General features: G+C 42.1%; 1 pseudogene; it reads right to left on the bottom strand.

Annotated features, from left to right (window-relative positions):
- Positions 1-201: 201 nt before the first annotated feature.
- Positions 202-1,179, bottom strand: LOC134391659 (checkpoint protein HUS1-like; annotated as a pseudogene).
- Between the last annotated feature and the right edge of the window lie 5,100 nt (positions 1,180-6,279).

The following is a 6,279-nucleotide window of genomic DNA, read 5'->3' as shown; positions in this document are numbered from 1 at the left end:
TTTAATTGCTTGCAAGCCCCTAACAGTGAAAACTAACTGAGCACATCCTCCAACACATAGTGATTTATTTACAAGTTCTATACATATATTATTATACTGTGAAAATAAGCACATATACGAAATAGAAGTTAAAAATAAACATAAGCAAAAGTTCTTTTTTTAATATGAAGGAATATGTTTATCCAACTGTGTTTCATTAATTCAGTTTTTGGGGAGAAATAAGAACAGTGCACAGAGTTGTGGTGCTGTGAGGGCATGAGCCAATGGCTTGGAACACATCACTCTACCATCTCTTCCTCTCGTGACAAAGGTCTCTGGGATCACAAGTGCAGTGAGATAGTGGTAGGACAATATCAGGATGAATTTCTGAAGGGAGATGTCTTCATGAAGCAAATAAAAATCAACTATCCTGTTATTCACAATATTGCATAGGTCTTTGTAAGATTTACTTGTTATCCAGCAAGAAACTCTAGAAGCTTCCTAATATCTATGTGTACTTCAGCCATTTGTTCTGGGTTCTGAAAGGTGTTTTCAGAGGCTAATGGAGAATTTCCACCATCTTTATAATGAGTTGTAACTCACACTGATTCTGTTTCTATTTTCAACTTGAATTCTACATTTAGGTTTGCTTCAGTAACGAGGTGATTGCTAATGTTTTTCATTTTTTCCACAACACTCTTCATAGTCCTCAAGCCTGGTAAATAAATACTAAAATCAGGGTCTGAGACTGAAGGTTCTTGTGAGTCCTTCCACAATTTTCTAGGAATAACCTTTATGGGGATGTCATGTGTCACAATGCTACTACTGTTTGACACAGATAACAGCTCTATAGAGGCTGTGAGGCAGGCAAGTGTTTATTAGTCAGTTTGATTTTCAAGGCTCTGGCATTCTGGACAGTCCTCAAGGCCGGCCATAAGTTTTCTGATGTTAGCTCTAAATAAATCTCATTGTTTTCTGAGGAGACAACCTCCATTTGAAATTTGCTGAAGAAGTTCTGTTCCAGCCTACACCACATGCTCAGCCCTAGAGGCACTGGCCAGCTTGTCGGAGAGGATGAAGTTCAGTTTATCGGGGCTGATGCAGAAGGTGCAGGTTTTGGCAAGCTTGGCCGTCATGTTACTAATTTGCATGAAGTGGTTCAGACAGGCCACTGTCCATGATCTTGGCCTGAAACTTCATGGCCACGCCCACACCCCGCCGCAGCAGCCAGCAGGAGTTCTTATACATTCCTGTGAACCTCAGTGGGTCTTGAGCAATACCTGGAGTGCACCCCCCACTCCTACCTCCCTTCCACCAAACACACACACACACACACACACACACACACACACACACACACACACTCTGGCCTTACTTTTGAACTTGAGCAATACCTGGAGTGCACCCCCCACTCCTACCTCCCTTCCACCAAACACACACACACACACACACACACACACACACACACACACACACACACTCACTCTGGCCTTACTTTTGAACTTGAGCAATACCTGGAGTGCACCCCCCACTCCTACCTCCCTTCCACCAAACACACACACACACACACACACACACACTCTGGCCTTACTTTTGAACTTGAGCAATACCTGGAGTGCACCCCCCACTCCTCCCTCCCTTCAACCAAACACACACACACACACACACACACTCTGGCCTTACTTTTGAACTTGAGCAATACCTGGAGTGCACCCCCCACTCCTTCCTCCCTTCCACCAAACACACACACACACACACACACACATACACACACACACACACTCACTCTGGCTTTACTTTTGAACTTGAGCAATACCTGGAGTGCACCCCCCACTCCTACCTCCCTTCCACCAAACACACACACACACACACACACACACACACACACTCTGGCCTTACTTTTGAACTTGAGCAATACCTGGAGTGCACCCCCCCACTCCTTCCTCCCTTCCACCAAACACACACACACACACACACACACACACACACTCACTCTGGCCTTACTTTTGAACTTGAGCAATACCTGGAGTGCACCCCCCACTCCTCCCTCCCTTCCACCAAACACACACACACACACACACACAAACACACACACACTCACTCTGGCCTTACTTTTGAACTTGAGCAATACCTGGAGTGCACCCCCCCACTCCTTCCTCCCTTCCACCAAACACACACACACACACACACACACACACACACACACACTCACTCTGGCCTTACTTTTGAACTTGAGCAATACCTGGAGTGCACCCCCCACTCCTCCCTCCCTTCCACCAAACACACACACACACACACACACACACACACACACACACACACACACACACACTCTGGCCTTACTTTTGAACTTGAGCAATACCTGGAGTGCACCCCCCACTCCTCCCTCCCTTCAACCAAACACACACACACACACACACACACACACACACACACACACACACACACACTGGCCTTACTTTTGAACTTGAGCAATACCTGGAGTGCACCCCCCACTCCTTCCTCCCTTCCACCAAACACACACACACACACACACACACACACACACACACTCTGGCCTTACTTTTGAACTTGAGCAATACCTGGAGTGCACCCCCCCACTCCTTCCTCCCTTCCACCAAACACACACACACACACACACACACACACACTCTGGCCTTACTTTTGAACTTGAGCAATACCTGGAGTGCACCCCCCCACTCCTTCCTCCCTTCCACCAAACACACAGACACACACACACACACACACACACACACACACACACTCACTCTGGCCTTACTTTTGAACTTGAGCAATACCTGGAGTGCATCCCCCACTCCTCCCTCCCTTCCACCAAACACACACACACACACACACACACACACACACACACACACACACACACACACTGGCCTTACTTTTGAACTTGAGCAATACCTGGAGTGCACCCCCCACTCCTTCCTCCCTTCCACCAAACACACACACACACACACACACACACACACACACACTCTGGCCTTACTTTTGAACTTGAGCAATACCTGGAGTGCACCCCCCCACTCCTTCCTCCCTTCCACCAAACACACACACACACACACACACACACACACTCTGGCCTTACTTTTGAACTTGAGCAATACCTGGAGTGCACCCCCCCACTCCTTCCTCCCTTCCACCAAACACACAGACACACACACACACACACACACACACACACACACACACTCACTCTGGCCTTACTTTTGAACTTGAGCAATACCTGGAGTGCATCCCCCACTCCTCCCTCCCTTCCACCAAACACACACACACACACACACACACACACACACACACTCTGGCCTTACTTTTGAACTTGAGCAATACCTGGAGTGCACCCCCCACTCCTACCTCCCTTCCACCAAACACACACACACACACACACACACACACACACACACTCTGGCCTTACTTTTGAACTTGAGCAATACCTGGAGTGCACCCCCCTACTCCTTCCTCCCTGCCACCAAACACACACACACACACACACACACACACACACACACACACTCACTCTGGCCTTACTTTTGAACTTGAGCAATACCTGGAGTGCACCCCCCACTCCTACCTCCCTTCCAACAAACACACACACACACACACACACACACACACACACACACACACACTCTGGCCTTACTTTTGAACCCACAAGTCCCCTGATTTGAAATTATCTTCATGTATTTAATTTGTAGAAAAAAGATCAAGGAACATTGGGAAAAATTACTCCGTTTCTTCAGGAACAACATTTCTAAAGAGATCGTGTGCAATGGCGAACAGGAATTCTCCTCAATCTAAGTTATTTGACATATTGTGAAGTATTGTGCTTAAAACAGAATTAAACCCAGTTTGGAAGAAGCCAAGAAAATAGATTTAGGGCTGTGCAAGAATTTAATTCAAGTTTAGCAAAAATTTTAAACATATATTGGATAAAAGTGAGCCTAATGTGTAGAATTCCTTGATTATTTACTTTAAAAATCATTTTTGGTTAGTTACATAAAACGATGAGTTAAAAAATGTATATACTTTGGGTTATATCAGATCATAACATTTTCACAACATATTCACTTGGATATTTCATAAAATACACGCAACAAAAAAGCCCATTTGCATGTAGCTATAAAAATTATATTTGTATTAATTAAATGGTTAAGTCAAATAATAAGGCATAGGTACTTTTAAATTTGGGGTGTTTTCTTTATAAATCATAGACTATTCTTTTTCTCCCAGCCCAGCCTGAGTTCCCCCTTTTGCAATCCTACCCATCTTACAAAGTCCCTCTTTAACTGCATTTCTTTATCCAGTATTTTGAAGTCCCTCCTCACCATAGTCAGAACTAGTCACTTTTCTCCAGTTTACATATTGTATATTGTGGAACTTTTCACCATCAGTCTGAAGAAGAATAAAAGCTTTTTGTCCAAGATCACAGTTTGTAAACAGTAGCTCTAAGAAGAGTTCAAATCTATCTGACATCAAAATCCATAGCCCTCTTCATAATGCATCTTATATATGATAATGACTGGACTGGGATCCCCTAAGGGCTGGTATGGTATGGCAGCATCTTACATAGCACCTTGCACAAAAGGAGTGATCACAAATGTTTGTTAATTTGAATTGATAGATGCAAAACACTTACTTTGAATATATGTATTCAAATGATGTATATTAATTTATAATTTAGTAGGTCATTTTATTGACCTTTAAAATTTATATTGTTCTTTAAATATATTTTTGTTATTTTTTTAAGGAAAAAATATTGGAAAGGAATATGGGAAGAAAATCAGTGGACCACAGTAATGTGCTATTCTAAAGGAAAATATTAGAAAGCTAGAGAATACCATTTAAGAGGGAAAATTCTACCGAAAAGAAAATAAATTCATTGCTTAATAGAATGTGCTCATTTTACAACCTACATCTAAAATTTTTGTTGTTCTCTGACTTTTTCCAATTCACTTTTTCCAAGTAGATGATTAATGATGCACACAAAAAATATAGAATAATTCTACCGAGGGAATTCGCTACTGCATAGTAGTATTTGTATACCCTTCTCAAAAATTCTAGGATGTCAGATTAATGTCAGAAATCCTGTTTAACTGTAACATCCCAGGAGAAATTATAAAGATTCCTTTATCCAGATCCCTGGGAATGCTGGTGGAGGGGATTGTATGATACCAGCAGATGCCTGGGAAGATAGGAAATTCTTCCTGAGATGTCATGGAAGTCATGTCATGGAAGATGAGGCCATCTTGGATAGAAAATGGCCCTTTTGAGAATAACCCTGGAGATTTTGAGCGCCATCCAGGGCAGTTCTTGAGAATTTGTTCTGAATTTCCTGCAAACAGGCTTCTAAAGCTGAAAGAGTAAGGTTACTCTTTTGGGATCTATGGTACTGGTATCTATCATTTAAAATCAATGCAAAGTTTTCTAAGAAAGTGAAAGGGCAATTTTTCCTCATCAATTGTGGTGCATATTGTACATTTTGACCCCTCTACAGCAGGGTTGGCAAACTATAGCCCATGTAGGAATTCCATCCAGCCACCTTTTTTTTAATGCTAACAACAAATGTATTTTTTGTGCACATATGCATTTTCCTTTTTGACATCTACATAGTAATTTTTTCGCATGAGAATTGGTTGTTTATTTATTTATTTATTTTTATTTTACTTCTCAATATACATTGTAGTTGATTTTCATGCCCCTTTACCTGTTCCTCTCCCCCCTCCCCTCCTCCCCCACATCATATCTCTTCACTTGACTTAAATAGTTCAAGGAATTTTTGTGATTATTCTGTCTTCTTCACCCCCACCCTTGATTTATTTGTGTTTATTTATTTATTTTTAGCTCTCACAAATAAGTAAGAACATGTGGTATTTATCTTTCTGTGCCTGACTTGTTTCACTTAATATAATTTTCTCTAAGCCCATCCATGTTGTGAATTACAGCATTTTGTTTTTTTTTATAGCAGAGTAGTATTCAATTGGGTAGTTATACCACAGTTTCCTTATCCACTCATCTGATGATGGACATTTGGGCTGGTTCCAACTCTTGGCTATTGTAAATAGAGCTGCAATAAACATTGGAGTACAGGTATCCCTACAGCATGATGATTTCCATTCCTCTGGGTATATTCCCAACAGTGGAATAGCTGGGTCATATGATAGATCTATCTGTAATTGTTTGAGGAACCTCCAAACCATTTTCCATAAAGGCTGCACCAATTTGCAGCCCCACCAACAGTGTATGAAAGTTCCTTTTTCACCGCAACCTCTCCAGCACTTATCATTCTCA

This window comes from Cynocephalus volans, chromosome 12 (assembly GCF_027409185.1).
Source record: "Cynocephalus volans isolate mCynVol1 chromosome 12, mCynVol1.pri, whole genome shotgun sequence".
Taxonomy (NCBI): domain Eukaryota; kingdom Metazoa; phylum Chordata; class Mammalia; order Dermoptera; family Cynocephalidae; genus Cynocephalus; species Cynocephalus volans.
Note: the sequence above shows the minus strand (reverse complement) of the source record. Positions and strands in the feature narration are given on the sequence as shown.